Consider the following 23,388-nt stretch of genomic DNA (forward strand, 5'->3'; position numbering starts at 1 on the left):
TCTAAGAATTCCTGAAAGAGTAGAAGCAAGTCATAGAGAAATCCTTAAGATCAAGAAATTGTATTCGAATTTTTAAGAGCAACCCTGAGTTCCAGAAGACTATGGTTCAGTGCCTATAAAATTTCATTATAAAGTGATTTTAAAGTTATCAGTCATGTATGAGAGTAGAATAAAGGAGTCACCAGAAGTTCAATATCTAAATTAAGTAAATGTGTTTCCTGTGCACTCTTTTTAAGGAAGATACTAGAAGATTTGCTTTAAAAATACAAGAGAAGAAAAGGAAAAGAAAAAAAAAAAAAAAAAAAAAAGCACCACTAATGAAGATCCAGGACTCCAGGTTTCAAGAACAGGAGACTTTCAGAGGTAAGGACCACTATGTCAGCTATACACACCTAGAAAGAGTATTGAATAGAGTAAGAGACAGAGAACTGGTGTGGGGATGGGGAAACTGCTTAAAACTGTGTTTCAATATTTAAAAAAAAAATGTTAGGGATGGCTGGGTGGCTCATTTAGTTGAGCATCTGCTTTCGGCACAGGGGTGCTGCTCCTGGGGTCCTGGGATCAAGTCCCACAGTGGGCTCCTTGCTCAGAAGGGAGCCTGCTGTTCCCTCTGCCTGCCATTCCCCCTGTTTGTGCTCTCTCGCTCACTCTCTTACTCTCTCCAAAAGAAAAAAAAGTGTTAATAGCCCTTTGACATATTTTGGTGTATTTATTTTAATAGGTTTATTTTGAAAACTACTTCATAGGAAATATAAATAAAAAATAGAGGAAAACAAACAAGGAAATAATGAGAGAATATTAATTTCAGGGGGAGAAAAGCTTTATTAGGAAAGAATTGTAACCCAGAGTGAAAACTATTTACATAACAATAAATAGTTTATATAAACACTATTACCTTAACCAGAAAATTATAATTTAACTCTATCTAGAGACTGGGGAGAGCAAGTGATGGGAAGCATAAGAGAGAGGTAAATTCTATACTTCCAAAACAAAAAGTCAATATATTATTTCTATAATTGTTAAATTAAGAAATGGATATACATGTGATATATGGGGATATATATCTATGAATCCCAGAATATATATGTCATATATAGGATATATAGGATATAAATGACACTTATGGACATATACATGACACATCTATATGAATACCGTAGAAGTACCATACCAAGGAGAAACATGTTAATGGCATTGAAAGTGGTTGTCTTTATAGAGCAGAGAAACTAAGGGCTGTAGTAAGGACTGTTGGATTGTGATATAAGCCTTTTTAGCCCTATATTCATGTATTAGTTTCAGAAAGTTGAACACACACTCATTAATACTAATTGGAAGAAGAAGGTTGAGAAGATTGTGCTGAGTTTTCTCCACATCAGTCAAACTGCTCAGGTTAAGTAGTGTAGTGGTGACCTTGATCTTTGGACTGGTTGTTTTTTGTTTTTGTTTTTGTTTTTTTTTAATATCTGGGAATGAACCCTCTGGGCAAATTCAGACTTATTTGCAGTTACAATAGGTGCATAGATTAGGCCACTATTTCTAAAGTGCTCTTTATAAATATGATGTCATTTTATTGATATGCACATAATTTTATTGTTCAGCTTGGTTTTCTCCAATGATTTTGTTTGGCATACAAGAGGTACAAATTTCACTGTAAGAATTAAAACCACACATAAAATCCCTGAAGGTATTAGAGGAGTATATTTTTCATCAAAACTTTCTGTCTTTATATCTTAGGGCTTCTCATCTCTACTCAAGGCTTTCTTGTTCAAATTTCTTTCCTCGTTTTTGATAACTGTTTCTTTTTGCCCACATGGTAACAAAATTTCTACTAGCCCCTCAGGCTCTCTAAGACCTCCTGTAGCCACTGAGAGCAATTAAGGCTAGGAGAGGCTAACCCGAAAGGGACTTCAGGAATTGCTGCAAAGGGGGCATCTGGGTGGTAGCTCAGTCAGTTAAGTTTCTGCTTTTGTCTCAAGTCATGATCTCAGGGTCCTGGGATCAAGTTTCACGTCAGGCTTCTTGCTCAGCCAGAGTCTGCTCTCCTTCCTCTACCTCTGCCCCCGCTCCTTCCCCTGCCTGCTAGTACTCTTTCTATCTCTCTCTCTAATAAATAAATAAATAATCTTAAAAACAACAACAAAAAGAATGGCTGCAAAACACCGTTCCTACAAATGCTGAAAGGCACTGTTGGCTCTAGACTTCAGGAAGATAAACTTCCCAGAAATAATCTGAGTCAAATAAGGACAAAGACTGTTAGACATTTGGTATGGACTGATGTCCGCAGGAGTCAAAAAGAAAAAAAAAATAGTAAGTTTGTGTAAAAACACTCAGATTTTATGGCAAATAAGAATTTTCACCGAGAATTGCATGATACAGTACAAAACAAAAGTAACACACATGTATTTGGCGTATTCGTGAAATCCAATAGAGAAAAACATCAAACTGGTAATTTGGCAGGCAGAATAAAATAATAACCAAAGAAAAGTTTGGTGTGGTTCTTTTACTTTGCAGACAGTTTTGCTGCCTTCTCAGTTCAAACATCATAAAAATAAACTGCTCTACCTCAGCTTTTGGAGATACCTGTTCTGTGTTATTTTTGACGACTTAAAAGGGAGCATACCATTCCAAATTTCACAGTGACCAGCGCATTTGTAACACAACAAGCCCCTTTTATTTAAGGAAGCAACCAAAAGCAATTAAGGAAGGCTGTATTCATCACAGCAGAATGCATCCTGTTCAACTAATTGGAACATTAGACACTACAATCTTGGCCAAACGTACCAACTATGAAGAGCTGTCACCGTCTTAATAATTCTGTGACGGCTAGAGGAAGACAAACAGTTGTTGTTGACAAGTGTTTGATCTTCATAAGTCTGCTGCTGGGACAAACTACAAACTGTATTTTATCCTGTACTTCTGTGATCCTTCACCCAGATAAGAACCAACACCTGGCATCTTTTCAAATTTTCTTTTTTTTTTTTTTCCTTTTACATCAGTGGCAAAAGTTAAAAAGGTAACATGAAAGGAAAGATGAAACAGGAATACTGTTCAAATTGAAGGACTGTAGTTTCAAGTTTCAATCCTGTATCAAAACATCTCCGCCTTATCTTCTTTTCCAGTCATCACAAATGATGAGGATAAAGAGATACACAAACATCAGTACAATGCTGTGTGTGTACTGCAATCCAAAAATCACAGCTACAAAATTATACCTGACATATCAAAACCCGATAGTCACATCCTCCAGATTTCCTTCTCTCGTTCCCATGAACCTTCTTGATTAATAAATCTGACACATAAAAAACATCTATATGACTAAAGTGCCAGTTACTGGAAAGACCGTTTTGATCTATTTCTCAACTTTTAGAAGAAATATTCTCTTTTTCATGAATACAGGATCCGTTCACTGACTGCCAGCTTTCAAATGACCACCTCTTGAAGTTTAATTTTGAGTTTTAAATAAATATTGTATGCATGCAGAATAATTACGATGCTCTAGAGAGATACTGTATAATGACATTGATTCTTTTTTATCTGAAAATGCCAAGCCCTTAAGGCAGCAAAGTCTGCATTTGCTACAGATGTGGAAAGGTTCATTCCATGTGTTAAATTTCAGAAGGGGCACGCATGGCACTTTCATTAAGACGCTAGTGGTATTTCCTGAGTAAACTCCAATTTTCTTGAGTGTAAAACTTATTTCCATAAGACTCCTCTGGTCTGAGCTACACCAAGGAGCTCACTGGCCTTCAAATGAATGTATGTGTGTGTGTGTGTGTGTGTATTTTTGGGGATGGGGACAAAAAATACATTAAGCCAACAAAATGTTTCTTCATTCTGAAATGAAGACTAGTTTAAAAATTATTCGTCAGGCTGTTTCCCGATATACAATACCTTAGTTCCCTCCCTCCCAAACTTCATGGATTCTACCCTGCATCTTTTTCACATATAGAGAAACATGACGAAGTTAAGACAAGGATCAGAGATAGACATCAGCACTATGTCTCATCTTTTGTGTCCTCTGCTGGGTTTCCTTGGAGAAAAAAATGCATTTTGTTTAAATATAACGACACTCATAGGGTTTTCCATGACTCCCTGTTCCCTTCCCTTCAACAAAGAATTCGTCTCTGTCCACCCCTTTTTAAATGCCACTTTTCACACTGTTTCTTCATCCTGCTTTCTTTTTCTTCATTATGTGGATTACTCTCAGGAATTAAATTATGCTATTTACTTGTGTGTGTGTTCATGGTGAGTTTTGACCACTCTAAGCTCCATGAAGCCTGAGACTTTCTCCACCTTGTTTGTTGCGATTTTCCTAGCATCTGAGATAGTAGCTGGACAATGAGAATAAAGGAGCAGGTATGTGAATGAATGTAGAGGAGGTAAATGGCTCATCTCTGATTTGATATATTTTTTACTTTTTCAGATATGTTAGGTTGGCTTCTCTGAGAACACTGAGCTAAAGAACCATTTGTCCATGCCCACTGAGTCAGGTGTATTTTGCCTCAAACTTCTGATTGCCACATTTGTAGCTCTCTGCTCTGAAACTTGCCACAGGTGCTCCTTTCAACTTTGTCCATGGTGGCATAATTTACACATCCGAAACACTATAGTCTAACAGATAGATATGTATACTGATCAAACATTTCAAACCATGGACATAATGTGATTAATGCAAAAACTCTGATACTGCCCTTTTCTTCTGAGCCCTACCTTTCTGTATATGCAACTGATGTCTGAGATCTTTTCATGTATAACTTGGAGGCACATCAGTTTCAACAGGTGCAGTACTGAACTCATTATTCCCTCCTGGACTTTTATTTCCTTGTATTTGTTATTTGAGTCAAAGATACTGTGACCTAACAAGTTACCAAGTCAAAATCATGGGAGTCATTGGACAGTCCACCCCCATCACGTCCCTCTGTGCAGACCAGCCTCAAGTCAGCGTTTACTCTGTCAATTCCACCCTTGACTGGTGCTCCCCTGCAGCTGTCTTGGCTGGGGGGGTCTCATCCTCTGGGGGTTTTTTTACCTTTCTGTAAGGGGCTCTCTGTCTGTGTATCTGAACCTCTCTGATATTTACTGATATTTATTTCCTATGTAAACATAATGGTCTTAGAAAAAGGTAAAAGATATTAATGTTACCTTCTTTGAACTCTTCAGTTCTTCCCAGGGTCTGGAAGTCCAAATTACTCCACCCAGCTTTAAAAACTTCTGCTTTTTGCCTCCAGCTAACCTCATCCCCTGCAGTGTCCACCCAAACCTTACTCTTCATTTAACGTGGACAATGCAGAGTTCCCTGAGGACACTCTGTTCTTCCATACCCCAAGACGCTGCACACACTCCTCTTCCTTTCTGGAGTAATCTTCTTTTTTTATACCTATAAATTACCACACATTCTTGAGGGCACCCATTAAGGATTTTCTCTGACTCTTCTCTTCTTTGTGTACATAACTCTTATTATAATAGTTCCTATTTACACTGAATTATATTTATGCAATTATATTCCTCTCTGATCTGTCTATGAGCAACTTGTGGCTAGGTGGCGTATTTTACTATTATGTCTGCTACCTAACAAATGTTGAGTAAATATTTCCTAGGTTAATGAATAAACAAGTGAATGAATGTACATTCTCTTTTCATGTACTTCAGTGAATTGGAATTTTTGGCAACTGTTAAGAATATACACTGAGAAGAGTTATTAATTAAGTCATATCTATATGAAATCAGAATTTTCTTAGTTCCTTTAACAATAAACCCACTATTATTACTTATATTCAAGCTTTCCATATGTATTACTTTTTTTTTTTTTTAAGATTTTATTTATTTATTTGACAGACAGAGATCACAAGTAGGCAGAGAGGCAGGCAGAGAGAGAGAGGGGGAAGCAGGCTCCCCACTGAGCAGAGAGCCCGATACGGGGCTCGATCCCAGAACCCTGGGATCATGACCTGAGCTGAAGGCAGAGGCTTTAACCCACTGAGCCACCCAGGTGCCCCTCCATATGTATTATTTATTTCCTTTGGGACATCCCTTTCTTTCTAATTCATTCTGTATCCATTAAGTTAATGCTGATTAAAATTGATTGTTTTGATCTTTGCGTAGATGTCACATGGACTTTTAAGACATTCCATTATAATTAAACATACATTAATGGACATTTAAAACATGCCACTATTTTTTAATAAAGCTTGTGTCTGTGGTCCACTGCTGGTGAAATGACCCAATAATATATCAGAACCATAGCTTCTAATTTTGATAGAGAACACATTTGGCTTCCAAGTTTTTAAATCAAGGTCCTTTTCCACTTGGTTGGGTACCAAATGCATCACACAGATTCTCTTTACATATAAGAATATTATCTACTGTTGTGGGCAGATTTAAGTGTAGTGCTAAGGACAGCCTAATTAGATTAAGCCTGTCCTTACTGCACAAGCATAAGTTTAAAAATTATGTTAAGCTGCTGTTGGAAATTTTAAAGTAATAATTAAAAATAAGTTTTATCCATTAGCAAGTAAATTTTACTTTTAACTTGACTTTTCTTGGTTGCATTTTGTTTTGTTTTATCTTTTAAAAAAATTCATCTTCTTGCTATTATTAATAAAAAGACTTATTTGGTATTTGTTTAAAACTTCCTCATATGGGGTGCCTAGGTAGTTAAACATCTGACTCTTGATATCAACTCAGGTCATGATCTCAGGGTCCTGGGATGGAGTCCTGGGCTCAGTGGGGAGTCTGCTTAAGATTCTGTCTCCCTCTCCCTCTGCCCCCCACCCATGCATGTGTGTGTATTCTCGCTCTCTCTCTTTCTAAAATAATGAAAAAAATAAATTTTTAAAAATTTTTCATTTGTTCTATCTCAAGGTTTTCCATCAATGACTCAGATTGGCCTAAAGACATTTCCCATTTCACATTTCAGAGGCTCCATTTATGTATGTTTTATATATTAGATATCTGCTGTATATAGCAAGTATCTGTTTTGGGGGAAAGGAGGGGTTCTATGACTAAATGAGGTTTTCAAACAATTACAAATTGAGAATGTTTTTTAGTCATCACTTCATAAAATTTTGGAAGGAGCATATTAGCTTGTTTTGAATATATGTTTCCTATAATAAAGTTATCAGGCATTTGGTCAAAATGTCTTTAGCTTTTATTGGACTGTATAGTAAATATAATCATCAGTTTTATAGATCTATATAAATGTAGTGCTTGCTAGCATCCAAATAGTTTCTTCTTTCCTTTGAAGGAAGCAAGTTCTCTAACCAGTTTTATTGAATTGCTTAGATAGACAAGTTTCAATGTATATGGTGTTTTCAGAGAGTAAGAAATCACAGGGGCACCTGGGTGGCTCAGTGGGTTAAAGCCTCTGCCTTTGGCTCAGGTCATGATCCCAGGGTCCTGGGATCGAGCCCTGCATCGGGCTTTCTGCTCAGCAGGGAGCCTGCTTCCTCTTCTCTCTGCCTGCCTCTCTCCCTACTTGTAATCTCTGTCAAATAAATAAATAAATAAATAAATAAATAAATAAATAAATAAATAAAAAGAAATCACAGTCATTGAGTATATCCAATCCAATTTCTGAAGGAAAAAAAAACAAAAAACAACAATATATTAAACTGTTCACAAAATCTATTTCCAAGAAAGTAAGCTTTATTTGCATCACTGGACAAACAAGTCTGATTTTTATTTTTTCTATGGAAGCCCCACAGAGACTGGGTCACATGACCTCTTCTGATGTACTCTGCATAGAGTAGGGGTACCTCTCAACAGATTCATTCTGGAGATCATGTGAGTTGTCACATGCTTTCCATCCTCCCGTCTGGAACCCCTGAGTACTCTGGTGACCAATCAGTTTGAATGGTCTCCATTATTGATACTTTAGGAAGGGAGTCTAAGAATTAGGAAGACAGATACATAGGTCTCCTTCCTGCTGTATGACTTCAGACAGTTCATCTAACTTCCCTGAACATTGGTTTCCTCAACCATGAAAGAAAGGAGAGAGTAAAGGTTTCTTGCGAGCATTAAATTGGTTCATCTATCTTATGACTCTCTTATGGGCCAGGCATGAGGTAGGTCCTCATTAAGTTGGTGAAGATGGCTGGTATTGTCACATCACATTATAATGCAATGTGTAATGCAATGTCTTGCAGGAGCACAACTAGAGAAGAGCATTTGCTGATCCAAGTGTTAAGCACCCAATTAAGCTGGAAGGAGAAAACTATCAAGTTTCAAGATGAGCTTAATATCATAATAGCCCCAAATATTTCTTTACGAATATAGAATGCTCAAATTATATAGTTATTTCTTTAAAAGAGAACCAAAAAATGGCTCTAAGTAAATTTTTACTTGCTCTTCTTAAAAGAAAAAGCCAAGTAAAAAAAAATACCTGGTGTGCTTGAGTCAATATATATTACTATTTTCCACAAACTCAGAGAGCAACCTTCACAAAGTTACTTATCTAACTCTTGTGGAAACTGGAACACTGACATGATATTACTCCCAGGAGCCTAGAGAAATCTTTCTAAAACTGTGAAGATGGCATATTTATATTTATAATCGTGAGTGTGAAATCTCCAGCATTTTTCTTAAATTTTGAGCCCAGTCTGTGGTTAATCTGTAGAGCTTAATTTGTAAAACAGAATAGCCCACAGAACTGCTTATAGATAAGTAAGATCATTTGGGGATGAAGACAGAAATCCCAGACATGAGCTAGAAGTTGTGCTCAGTTCTTGACCAGTCTTTCCTCTATCAATGATTCTATCTTCTCAAGTGCCCACGGCCCACATCAAAGTGACCCTCACAAGTGTTTCCTCAGCTAGCTCTTTACAGTACACTGTTCTACGTCCAGTTAGCCTCCTCAGCTCCACCATGACCTGATTATCCTGGGACTCATTGTTTCATGGATTATGTGTGCTACTAGTATTAACTAACTAAAAATCTGAATTAGTTCATATGATTCCTTTCCCAAGTAATACAGAGAATTGTAATAAATCGCCATAAGAAAATGGCCAGAGTTTCCAGTTTTAGTATCTAGCAGAGTTTCACTAAAAAATAATATAGAGCAACCCAAAATTTGGAAAAGAGTTAATAATAATCAAAGCCACCTTCTTTAGTCAGGACTTCCTAAGACATAGTGACATTTCTTCCCCATGCTCCTGGTGTCTTCTGTTGTAGAAGAATCATAGTGCTGTCTATGTCTCCTGCCTCCCACCCACCTTAAATACATCCAGTTGCTTGGGAGAGTGTCAGCTGCAAAAAATGTCAGCAACCAAATATTGAAATCATTACAAGGGAGCACATGGTTAAATTGGGGGTATGTCTTCAAGGATCATTTAGAGACATGTAATATCTGAAGGCTTTATGAAGAACTAAGTGATTTCTCTCACCTTGTGCTTTCTCTATATGGAAAGATAACCTTAAAAACACTTGCCCTAAAAAAACCTGAAACATTTGTCTAATGAGATCGTGCTATTGGAGACAACATGGATGGAACAAGAGGGCATTAGGCTAAGTGAAATAAATCAGATGGAGATTGACAAATATGACTCCACTCATGAATGAAATGTAAAAAAATGAATAAACGAACAAAAAGAAGAATCAGAACTGTAAATACAAAGAACAAACTGACAGTTGCCATTGAGGGGGTGGGAGGTTGAGCAGAATGGGTGAAGGGGAGAGGGAGATATAGGCCTCCAGTTGTGGAATGAGTAAGTCACGGGAATGAAAAGCAGATGATACTGTAATGGTGATACTCTACTGGTGATGGAATGGGACAGATGGAAACTATCCTTGTGGTGAACATAGCATAATGTGTAAACTTGTCAGATCACTAAGTAGTACACCTAAATGTAACATGGTGTGTCAACTGTACTATTTTTTTTAAAAGGTCATTATCAAAAAGGAAAAACAAAAACAAAAATCTTATCCTAAAAAATTTGCTATCTTTTCCCCAGGGGAGCCCTTGTTGTCCCTGTGTTAACTCATAAAGAAAGAAAAAAAAAATCAAAACAAGTAAGTTATCTGGATAAAGATCACTTTCTTAATGTTATGTATTTTTTTACTATTAATCAAGATGTTTGTCCCTTCACATTTTAGTCCATTAGGAACTCATTCTAATAATTTTCTTCCACGGGGAAAAAGAAGGCTTGAACAACTGTTACTAAGAACCATCTCTTTGTGTTGTGCTTCCAAGGAATTTATAACTATTGTTGAAATAATACCTTTGTAATTTGTCAGAGGACACTGAAGAAGAAAAAATCTGGAACTTGCTGCCCAAAACATGAGTTAGAGCTTGTCTGCTACTTTCACCATTCGCTTTAAAAAGTAGAATTGTGCTAAAAATAGAATAAACACTAGAATCAGGTAGACCTGGGCTTAAATAACATAATATCGTCTACTTACTCACTGTGTGACCCTGGAAGAGTTACTTTTAACTTTTGTGCTTCTCAATTTCCACAACTGTAAAATGGAAAAAGAAATAACTATTTCTCAGGTGATCCAGTAGGTACCGAAGTTGATAATGTGCCTGGCAAGTAGTAAGCAATTTATAAATGTCAGTTTCTTCACACTCTCACTCCACTAATTGACAATTAAGTACATTTAATGTTTAAATTTGCATAGGAGTTTAGTGTTTTTCAGTTACAAGTTGAAATCATGATTCATAAATGTTTTATAACCAATTTAATATCAATCAAAATATTCTTACCAGTAGATTCCCATGTTGACAAGATTTCATTTTAGATGTCTCTTTCACTATTTGAGAGCATATGTATGGAAAAATATTCCAAACTTTAATGATATTTGCTCAGTTCAGATGGATATATGCTGCAACTGCCTCAACTTGGGCCTTTTCTCTAGGTTCCTGCAGTAACTTCCTGGCGGCTTTCCTTGACTACAGAGCCAACACCGCCATGTTCATCTGCTCCACAGTAGCCATCCCCTGCACTGGGTCTCCCAGATACATGGGATTGTCTCTCTAGAATCTTTAAGAGCTCCCCATTACCAAAAGATTACCTGGCATCCACAAAGTAATTTCTCATCCTCCCTTTCCCATCGAACTGACTTACCTGTCAGGTATCCTCACATTCTCTCTCACAGCCACTTAAAGAACCAAGTTCCCACAATGGCTATTTCCAGTGCTGCAAACTCAACATGTCTTGACTGTTCTCACCACCATTGTACAAAGAATGCCTTCGGTAGAGAAGTCCTCTGAGGCACCCCGTCTGCAGCCCGATTTTTGTCAGGGTCATCAAGGTCATTTAAATCTTGCTATTCCAAGAGGCTCTGCATCCACTGAAGGCCAAGTGAGCTTTCAAACCAACCCTCCTGTAGATACGAGCTCTTCACTTTCAACAAATATGTACACCAAAAACCAAAAGCAGGAAGACTCTGAGATTGACCCTTGCTGAAAGGAAATAGCACCTGGTGAGTTTTTATTTTTATAGGTTCCAGCTAAAGAAGAGGCTGCAGTCTGAACCAAAATTGGTAGGTGTCAAAATTCTGAGAGAAGACCTACAGTTTGTATGGTTTGAAGAACCAGGATAGAGAATTCAGGAAAACCACGGCCACTCAAAAGAAAGAAGGAACCCAGAAAGAAGAGAGCCAGAGAATAGGAACCCCAAATTCTCTGTGTTGACTCTGCTCCAGTCTTTGAAGACTAAGCCACAAACAACTCATTCACTGGGCGGGATGAGGAAGCCGAGTCTGAGGGAAGGAACTGTGAGCGGCTGCCAAGAGTCTGAGTCTGCTGTTTGAATCCAACCAGGTTCATTGTGTGCAAAAAACAGACAAAAATATGTCAGTACTTTTCAGGGGAGTATCATCAAATTCAGTCTTCAGAACAACCTTCACAGTGTCCAGGATATAATCCAGAATTGCTCAGATAGGAAGAACAGGATAATATGGCCCCTTCTCAAAAGAAAAGAAATCCACAAAGACCGAGCCTGAGACCATTTACATGTTGAAATTGGCAGGCCAGATTTTCAAGTCAGCTATTGTAATGCTGTTTGAGAACATGAAGAAAAATATGTCTGCCAATGAATCAAATTATAAAGAATTATTTTAAAAGAGCCAAATGGATGATTTTAAACTACAAAACAAAATATATGAAATCAATTATCCTTTCCAGAAAACTTACCTAGATTCTCATCTTTTAGTTAAAATTAACCTTCACTTCATTCACAGATTGGTATTTGTCCTTCTATTATTGCCATTTGTGGTCTCTCTTCTGTGATTTATTTATGTACATCTCTTACTCTCTGATTATAATTCCTGGCATCGTTCATTAAATATCGTCCTCCAGCAACAGAAACCTAGTATTTGCGGGATCGGCAACACTGGGAAATGGTTGCCATCTTGGGCACTGGAGTTAGCAGACCTGTGTTTGGTTTATACTTCCAACAATCCTACTTAACTCATCTAAGTCTCCACTTCCACATCTATAAAACCGCAATAATAATAATTGTGAAAATTAAATGAAATAATGCATAGAAAGCACTTAGTACATTTGTTAATTTATTCTACAAAATGTTTGGACCACCCAGCCATTATGGAACAGGCATTCTGCTAGGTATTAGAGATAGAGCAGTAAGGACCTTGTAAGGTCCCAAGCTTCCTGGGAGTTCATAAATGAGAGAAGGGAGACATTAAATAAGTAAAGAAACAAACATAATTGCTCTATATTTCATAAGTGCTATGAAGGAAACACGCAAATATGAACAGGCTGGCAGTTAATTCAGTTATGGTTCAATGAATGGTGGTTATTTTGTTATTAGTATACCATTTTTTTTTTGTTCCCCACAGCACTAACGCCCATGCTTTGGAGAAAGCATATGTGTAATGAACATTTGTTAAACATACTTTCTAGTTGCTTAATTTGCATTAGCTAAATCTTATAATAATATGAAAGAAAGGGCTATGGGCTCCGTGGTATGTCCATAGTCTGACTGGCCCAGCACGTGTGGCATCTGCTACTCTTTCCCTTCCAAAGGTCTAGACTATTTTAGAAGGGAGAAAGTATTTGCTTAAATGCAATGTAATAAATTCAGTAATTAAATCTAAGAGAACTGAGATGTGGTGCTCAAGGGAGTGACAAATTTGAATTTGACTAGCCAGATTGTTTGTCCTCGGAGGAAGCATTAGCAGCTAATCTAGGGAGGGAAATTTGTTGTTAAAAGCAAACATTAGAATATAATAACTAAACAAGTGGTTTGACATGTGGTGCATTAATTGTGCTAATTGTAGGTTAAGAAGAGGTAGATCTCACACTGCTAAATGTTGATTACAAGCTGGAAATTGCTGCACAGGAATTGTGGTTTTGTGCTTTTGCGAAGGAGTTTTGCTCTTGTTTGAGTCTGTTTGGGTGCGGGATGGGGAAGCACTGCTCAGAAAACAATTAAGTTAGTTTGTGACACTAGACCCCTTAGGGAGAGTTTCAGAGGACTGCTGTGATTAAGCCCTTAGGACACAATTTCAAACAAGCTTTTCTCCAGTTGTGATCTCAAACATTTATCCCACTCCCTCCCTGCAATTTACAAGGCACACTTAAACTCACAAACACAAACATAGACTTAACAAAATAATAATAATGTGCCCAAAGTCAGTGTGTTGTTGGAAATACAAGTAAGCACCCATGAAGAAACAGAACAAACGTCTAATGTTTGTTTTCTTTTGAAAAGTACTAATGTAGAAATACCACGGAATTACCTCTGCCTTCTTTCTTTTAAGGCCAATATGTAACCCACTAGGTCTAAAAGGGGTTTTTGTTTGTTGCTTCTTGTTTGTATTCTCTTTCGTGGCTTGATGATATTCAGAAAATTTTTAGTAAGTCTCTCTGACTAGAGACTGAAACTTTAAAAAGGACCACAAGTTTCTTCTGAGTTTTTAAGTGGCCCTTCCTGCTCCCGGCTCACGTACATTTCCATTGTTCTAAGGGTTAAAAACTGCACTATCACAATGACAAGCCTTATTACTCAGTCAAAGTAAATGGATCACCACATAACCTTACAGAAATGTTCTTCCTTAAGCTATTAAAACATTCCATGCCCTTAGATGACAACAATTTCTCTGCCTTTTGAAATTTCTTTTCTATCCTGCAGAGTTCATAGAGCTATGCTTGGTTAAAATCAACTTATATAAAACTATGCACTGTAAATTCTGACACTTCCGTTTGAATCTCTTTTCAAACACTTGTCTTTGCTCACCATAATAGATGTCAGTTCTTCTGATGTAGTTCAAGCATGAGCTTCATATGAAGACTCAGCTATGTCTGTTGCATTTCTGAAGCCACTACTCACTGAAGTTTTGTGCTGTTTGACATCAAAGATAGGCAAGAATCACCTGCTGAGTTCACATGCATGGAGCAAAACATCTTCAAATCACTTTTGCTAGACAAAAGTTTTTTTTTTTTTTTTTTAATATTAAGCTTTCACTATCGTGTGGACTTAAAGACAAATGCAGTCCTCGTTAAGGTCACAACATTGTATTATTAAAATATGCATCAGGAGCTCTGAATTTAGCTAACTTTAAAACCAAAGGTAATTTGTGTGATGGTTTCAGATTTGAACTCAGCTGCAAAGAATTCAGCATCATTCAGACATTCAAAATGTGATTTTTATTCAACACGCAGTTACTTTGCTCAAAGGTAAAAAAGCGCTTTAAACATTCTCAAACCAAGAGAATCTTCTAATATTTCCAACTTTAATAGTTGTCCTTAACATCAATTAAAGAGATAATTCCATTCAAGATAAATACTATATACAGAGTATTTGAAAACTAGAGATTTTTATTTTTAAAAATTCTACTTAAATTTCAGAGTTGCAGCAAGTAATACAGTGTATATCTTTCCTTTTTCTTTCCCCCCAAAACCCAATAACCACAATAAATTTGAATAAAATTGAATCAGCAACATAATTTGGCATTACTTTTGTTAAACATCAGTATTTCTTACAACAGAATGAAAATGATGTTACTAAAGAGATGTGAACATGGTATTTTTCCTGTCAGTGATGTTCTGGATAAAAGTTTTAAAATTTGAATTCCAGGGGCACCTGGGTGGCTCAGTCAGTCAAGCATCCGACTCTTGATCTGAGGGTCTTGGATCGAGCCCCATGTCAGTCTCCATGCCCAGTGTTGAGTCTGCTTGAGATTCGCTTTCCTTTTTCCTCTGCCCCTCCCCCCTGCATGTGCACTCTCTGACTCTCTGTCTCTCTCTCTCTCTCTCTCAAATATATAAAATCTTTAAAAAACATAAAAATAAAAATAAGTAAAACAATAAAATTTGGATTCCAAATTACTGAGTAATTAAACTCCACGGGAGGTTAAGTACATGATATTAAAAATGAGGCAAAGGCTTGAACATGCCCAGGGTGAGCCCTTTTGGTAATTTGCTTTTTAGATGCCACTAGTTTTCAAATTTTGGTTTTTATAGGATATTATTTTAAAACTTTGGGAATATATCATACATCTGTAAATTTTTGTTTGTGTATTTAGGTTATGCTTTTAAATGCACATTTATATGGTTTAAATGCATATAGTTTGCCATTACCATTATAAATATATATGTATATTTATATATTATTATATTTCTATAAGCATTTTCATACAAAAAAAAACCAGAAAACATCTAACTTTAAAAATAAGTCACCAGATTGTTTTCCTTTGCCATGAATCAGTATTTAGAAATTTCTGAACTTTTTTTTCCAGCCAATATAGATATGCCCTGTGCTGATTTGTGATCATACATATCATTCAACTCAAATCATCTCAGTGATGAAGGGTTTGAATATAGCACAAGGACAGAAGAGAAATATATGGAGGGTTTTTTTCCCCCCAATCCACCAAAAAAAAAAAAAAAAAAATGCAGTGGAGAAAGAGATAAAATGTCATGTCGGTATAATCCCTTAGCTAACTAGTCAACCAGAGAATGACCATTCAAGTTGAGTACCTATGCCTTTCTTTATTGCGATCACATTTTGAATTATCTTTCTATGCTATGAGAGACTCTGATTAAAGAAATGTTCTCAGTTTCACATCCTGGAAAGGGTGTAGTTAGGAGTGGAATCAGTCTAGACTTTTGCCAATGTTGTCATAGAGCAAATATAAGAAGGAAAACAACAGAATAGTTGCTGTGTAGCACTTGATTCTATTCTTGTTTCCTAAATCATCACTATTAATAAATATACCAAATTTAATTTTAATGCATTATTTGTGTTTGAGACAGAGATTTTTGGCTGCTCACCAAAGTCCAGGTTCTTTGCTTTTTCCTGGGTATGTAACTATGCTACAGTTTCCCTTGCAGTTAAGTACGTTCATATTATTGAGTTCTAACCAGTAGAATGCAACCAGAAGTAATGTGTGCCACTTTCAGACCCATATCTGGCCCATAAAATCCTCCCTTCATATCATTCCCCACAGTCTTGACTTCCAGTTTGAAAGACGTGTTGAAAACTTTTGGGCCTCTAACAGTCTAGGCCCCTGAATGACCGCATGGAAGAGAACCACACTTTGACCTATTTACTCACCAAAATAGTTACATGAGCCTGCAGTAAATGTCCATTGTGTTTGTACCGGTATACATTTGGGCTCTATTTGTGATAAGTGGTAGTCTGCCATTGACCTACATGTCGGGGTCTACTAATGCCAAGAGTTAGTCTACATCTAACCTCCAATTTTGAATTTTGTTTTCAAATTATCTAACAAACTTTTATTTTTTAATAAATACAGGTGTGTGTTTTGTGATAGACAGTCCATGAAGATTTAATTGTCACAAGACATTCCCACAGCTCTTTTATGAGAATAACGGTCTCTGAGATAATATTCCACTGACCATAACTGACTGGATGGAGAACAGACACTGTTGTTAAACATCTGCTCTAAGAAACTCGTCACTTGGAGGAATGAGAGAGAAGAGTAAGTGGAAATACAGGAAGAAAATTAACTTGTATCTAAAAATTAGTCATACTATATAGATTCTCCTTGACTACTTTTAAGTGCAAAGCATTAGAGAAGGTTTTTTTTTTTTCTGTTGCTATTGCTATGTAATAAATCATCCCAATACTTAGTGTCATAAAACAACCATTTTATTATGCTTATGAATTATGAGGTCTGGAATTTGAATAGTCACAGAAGGAGTGGATTTTCTCTGTTCCACAGTGCCTACCATTCCAGATAGAAAGAGAAGAAAGCTGAGAGCAACAGAGCTGCAAGAGGTTAGAAGCATCTAGAAGCATCTTCATTCTCATGGCCGGTGGTCATGCTGGCTGTCAGCTGGGAACTCAGCTGGGTTGTCAGCCAGAACACCATCATGTGGACTGCAAGTAGCACCTCAACATGGGCTTGTTTAGGCTTCCTTGCAGAACGGTGGCTGGAGTTCAAGAGCAAACATTCAAAGAGAAATAGGTGAACACTTTCCTAACTTAGCCTTGGACATGACATAGCAGTCTGGAATCTGGACAGGTTCAAAGGGAGGAAACAAAGATTCTGTTTCTCAGTGGGTGGAGTGGTGAAGTCATATTATAAGAAGATTATGTGGAGTGGCGCCTGGGTGGCTCAGTCAGTTAAACAGCTGCCTTTGGTTAGGGTCATGATCTTAGGGTCTGGGGATCGAGCCCTGCATCAGGCTCCCTGCTCAGCATCTGCTTGCTCCTCTGCCCCTCCATCTTGTGTGCATGCTTTTTCTCTTAAATAACGAATAAAATCTTCAAAAAAAAAAAAAAAAAAAAAAAGAAGAAGAAGATTGTGTGGAAAGGGAGATATTTTAACAGCTATCTTTGGAAAATACAATCTGTCACAAGGTCATTGAATGGAGGATATACATACATTAAATGTAGTATAATATTTAGGCAACAGAGAAGAAATTATGCAGAACAGCTAAGACAGAAAAATGGAAAAGGAATTCTGCTTCTGTCTGTGGTAGACTTGCTGCTACAAATAGAGTTAGTTTGTAAAACTCCTTACATACTGAGAATATGTATGTGTGTATATGCATACGTATACATACTCATAGGTGCATATATAGGCAAGCACACATATGTACATATACACACATATATTGTGTGTATGTATGTGAACTTGTGTACACAAAAGATCTATATTAAGGATTAATAAGGAACTGCTATAAATCAATAATAAGGCAGTCAATTCAATTTTTTAAATATACAAAAGACAAGGGCAAGCACTTAAGAAAAGTACCCAAATGGTAAATAAGCCTAATTTTAGTACTTACCAGTGAAATGCAAATTAAAACCAGAATGAGGTGCCATCTGAATGGCTAATATTTTTTAATGCTTCTACACATGTTTATTTCTTTCTTTTATTCAGGTTTTTATTTTAATTCCAATTAGCTAACATACAGTGTTATATCAATTTCAAGTGTCCAATATAGTGATTCAACACTTCCATACATCACCTGGTGCTCCAATAATCATAATGTAAGCATTGGTAGAAAAATGGGGCAACCAATGAGAATATACATTGGTAACACCTCTTTAGAACATTCTTTGGTTGTGTCTACTAAAGCTGAATGTATGCCTAGTTTATGTTCAGAAATTCCAGTCCTTGACATTTATTAGCTGAAATGTATACATATGTTTCAAAAGACATGTATAAAAATGGTTATAGAAGTATTACTCATAATAGCCCATATCTGGAAACCACCAATTCCATTACCAATAGGATAGATAGATAAATCATCATATGTTTGTGAAATGGAACATTATACAGCAATAAAAACCCAGTGACTATGGCTACACAAAATGACATGGATGAATTTCACAAACCTAACATTAACTGAAAAAGGCCAGACACTAAAGGCTACATAGGATATGATTTGAATTATATGAAGTTCAAAAACAGACAAAGCTGATTTCTGGTTATACATGAAAAGGATGAATTTTTGGTATGTAGCTTATATCTCAACCAATCTGACTATAAAGAAATTAATCTGTATTCATAGACTAGAAGGTTGCTCACCTTTGAAAGGATGTTTACTGGGATGGACAAAATAATGCTTCTGGAGTCCTAATCCTGTTCCTTATTGTTATAAGGATGGTGGTCATCTGGGCGTGTTTCCTTGTAAATTTCCTCGAGCTGTTCGCTTAACTGTATGTATGTTATACATCAACAGAAAGAAAGTTTTCCTTAAGAAGAATAAATGGAGGTATCACCGAGAGGAAGCAATTGAAGTTAGATTTTGAAAGGAAAGCAAGATGCCTGGGTCAGGGAACCCCCTGTTGCAAGCTGTTACAAGCTGAAAGGTGGGATGGACCTCCGTGGGGCTTCTGTGCCTCTTGCGTGGCATCCGGTGCTTCTAAGAGAGGTAAGCTGAGCACAGTTCCCCATGCCTGTGGCAACTGGAACCCCGCTCAGTTTCTTGCAACTTGAAAAAATGCTAATGATAAAAAATTAAGAAAACATGAGAAATTGCAGAAGAAGAGAAGAGCAGTGAGAAAACATGATGTTTTGTGAGTAACAACTTAGAGACACAGTTGAAATATTCAATCATAATTCTATGATTTTTTTTGTGAAAGTCCAGGCATGGAGCTTTCCAATCATTTACAGTACTAGCAGTGATGAACAACATTTCAATAAAAAATAGTAACCATGAGGTAGAAGAGTATACTATACTGTGCTCTGTCTTTTGCTGAGGCATTAGTTAATGTCCATATGAATGAGCTGACCCATTGGGCTTGCTGGGAAAAAAAAGCAATATAAAAGAAGAGTACAAATCCAGTTTTCAGGGAATAGACGATGAACCAGATTTAAAATCCTGTCCACCAAAACTGTTGATGTTTTCTGAAGTATTTAGTGGTGTTCGATTCATGTGATTCATCCACTAATTCATTTATTCATTTATTCAATCACTCAGTGTTTACTAGGTAGCAGGCACTATTCTAGCTACTGGAGTGAACTAACAGAGAAAGCTCTCTGCTTTCACAGGGGGTACATTTTAGTTGTGGAAAGAGTGGGTGATATATAAGAAAACCATCAATTAGTGAAATATACTAATAAGAGAATAAGAAGATTTATGGAAACATATGAACATGGAAAGGAAATAGGGAGTTCTTGAATATGGGTGAGGTTGCTGTGCTTATTGCGGTGGCCAGGAGAAGAGTTTACAGACAAGGGGACATTTGAATAAGGAGCCGGAAGAGATGAAGGAGCAATGCATGAATGCAGACACCTAGTCATTCTTTAGTGGCAAGCACTTGTTCTGAACACTTGTCAAGACCCTGGGAAACCTTGAAAGTGCATGGGCTTTGGGCAAGAGTCCTGTCCTTGATCTTAGGTTGTACATTTCCCCATTGTTCCTATGGACACATTCTCCATCTTCTTTGCTCTGCTCTGCGCTGGCAGAGTATAATGATTGGGCACTGGGAACTCCGTTTAGAGACTTCCTTGCCTTGGAGGTTAGTGGACTCACTTGCCCTCTGGGTGACATTGGCTGGAGGCTAATGGGAGAAAGAAGAATGCGTTCAGAGAATTTATTCTTCATGGTTGCCTTCATTTCTCTCCTGAAAGCCTCACCTCCTGTCAGGTGGTTGTCTCTTACAACTAGAGAGCCTCACTGCGGGTTCCTGTAAATACACAGGCCTTTGCCACTTCAGGACTGGGGGACCAGCTGCTTCCGACCATGGCAAACCTCAGGGCGCTCAGCGTCTGTCCCTTGATTCCTTTAACCCTGCTCTCTCCTTTGTAAATAGTCTCTTTATTCAACTCTCCCCTAGTTACCTGCTTTGTGTGTGGTCTGTTTCCTGCCGGGAACCTGACTGATACAAAACACTTTTATTTATTTTCTTAATTTTTCTGAAACTCAGTTTCCTCATTGGAAAGAAAAAAATAGGCAAATCATACCTACTGATATCATTGCAAGGATTCTTTGAGATGAAATTTTTAAAGTCCTTTAACACATTATCTAGAAAATAGAATGTGATTATTGAATGGTTGTCATTATTACTCCAAAGATGAGTAAGACAGCCTCCCTCAGGGAGATGGGTCTAGAAAGAGATGGCTACTTCCATAACCAATATGCCTAATAAAAGCAATATAAATGCTATTAGTTTACACAGATTATCAGTCACTAACAGCTGCATAATGGCAATAGAAATAAAATGCTACAAATTCTCAGAGTCTGTCTCTCACCCAAAATCCATTTTCCACACACCTGCCAGAGGGATCTTATCAGCATATCATCCCTCTGCCTAAAATCTGTTAGGATAAATTCAAAACTGCTTAGCATGTAAGGTCTTTCATGATCTCATTTTACGTCTTACACTTCATCTCTTACTGGTCCTCTCTCCTTTTTATTTCATGTTAGATCTGCATGTAACTAGCATCCAGCTACATCATGCACTCCTCTCCTTCTGCCTGGGGTAGCCTCCTAGATTCCTGTCCTTCTCTACCTTTTCCTTCTGTCACCCACTTTCCTAGTGAGTGCTTCTGCTGCGTCCTGCTCTGGTAGGCTTATACCCTCCCCACCTCTCGTCTCAGGGCACCGTGTAGTATTTCTATTACAACATTCCTCACATGGTATAGAAATCATATCTCCCCTCCCAGTCTATAAGCTCCCAGAAGAAAAGTACGAGTCTTTCATTTCTTTATGTTCAGAAAAAAAGAAATGTTTACAGTCTTTAAAAAACAGAGAGGGGGAGTGAAGACATTTATTACATGTACAATTTTCTAGGTGTAATACCGCTTATAATTTAGCTTGAGTTGACAGAACTAGACACATCCTGAAGCGTGTCTCAGAAGGTTAAACTTACTAATTATACTGAATTTTTTCTCTTACAAGATTTGCGTTGGAAATGTTGGCGTAAAGATAGATACTCTGTGTTTAGAAATATGACGACACAGAACATTTGGTAAGCTTTTGAAAGTTTGGTGAAACTGAACAAAAGGACCTGTATTCATTTTCATGTTTAAGTTTTCTTCAGCAAGCCAAGCTCTTCCCAGAGTCCTAAATGTAAGTTAATGATGGTAATAATGACAATAATATGGATTGTAATAATATTTTAGTGTACTAACTTCAGTTGGCCATATGGCACCGTGTTCTGGAAATCTCTTAGATATATGCAATTTAACTTTTAGTAAACAATAAACTATCAAAATGGTACATATTCGTAATGATGATAGGGATGATGAGAAAAATAGAAGCTTTAACAGTTGAGTGATTATTTTGGTTCAGACAGAGGGTTTAAGTAAATTATTGCCATGTAAAATGGGCTTCTGTGACACAGATTAGTTCAAAGGTGGGTCAGTAAATAGGAAAATGATATTAGCATAAGTTAGTTCATATGTGACTTTGGGGGGCACATGATTATTTTACAAATAACATAACAAATAACCTAACTATAAAATATATAACATAACATAACAAATAACATAACTAAATACAAAATAAGCTAAAGGATACTGCCCGTGTAAAAGTCCCCCTGGCTGTTATTTCTTCAGTGTATTGGACACTGATATATCCTTTAAAGTATATTAATGTCTTATCACTTTTTACTGTGCTTTGTCAGCGATCTGGAAACAGAGATGCCTGAATTTTGAATGGCTGACTCCTCTCCTCTTTTTTCTATAAGTACAATTTTGCTGGATTTAAGGTTTTTCCAGAATGCCTAATTCACTTTAAATCAAAATGCCTACATTTTGCATGCATCATTTCGTTTATATATGACAGATAAACTGATATAAAGGACAATGATCAACAAGAGTGGGTATCCATGCCAAATATATTAAGGATTTTGTAAAATTTTTTTTTTTTAAGATTTTATTTATTTAACAGAGAGAGAGGGATCACAAGTAGGCAGAGAGGTAGGCAAAGGGAGAGGGAGAAGCAGGCTCCCCACGGAGCAGAGAGCCCGATGCAGGGTTCAATCCCAGGACCCTGGGATCATGATGCAAGCCAAAGGCAGAAGCTTAATCCACTGAGCCCCCCAGGTGCGCCAAATTTTCTGTTTTCTAGAAGGATACATTTTTATTTCTTTTAAGTAAATATTCAATGTTCTTTAAACTGATTATCACTGAAGGGTGAATTAAACCATGTCTGAATGTTTAATTTTAAGATTTCACAGGAGAGATTCAGCAGAAGTCATTTTTTTTCCAAAATAAACCCCCTGTGATAAAAAGTATAATATTTTAAATCACTCTAACAGAGACCATCATCTAGAATAAAAACCTAAACAAAACCACACACACACAAAATAATTTATCTCCTTGCTCTGGTTAGTCTTTACATTTCATATACTTGCTTGATTCCCATGTAGTTTAAACTCATTAAAGAATGCAATAATTATATATATACTTAAATACAATAACTTACTTATTGCATAAATGTTTTTGACAATATAAGGTGAAGTAATAATTTTGCTCCCATATGACAAAGAATATAAATGAAAT

General features: G+C 36.9%; 1 pseudogene across 1 annotated transcript in view; it reads left to right on the plus strand.

Moving 5' to 3' along the window:
- Positions 1 to 317: 317 nt before the first annotated feature.
- LOC111151988 overlaps positions 318 to 23,388 on the plus strand; it is a 52,856-nt pseudogene continuing 29,785 nt past the window's right edge. The window contains exon 1 of the transcript XR_002640897.1: positions 318 to 363. The product of XR_002640897.1 is annotated as a hsc70-interacting protein pseudogene (transcript). The remainder of the gene's footprint in view (positions 364 to 23,388) is intronic.

This window comes from Enhydra lutris, unplaced genomic scaffold (assembly GCF_002288905.1).
Source record: "Enhydra lutris kenyoni isolate GAN:26980312 unplaced genomic scaffold, ASM228890v2 scaffoldscaffold27, whole genome shotgun sequence".
Lineage (NCBI taxonomy): Eukaryota > Metazoa > Chordata > Mammalia > Carnivora > Mustelidae > Enhydra > Enhydra lutris.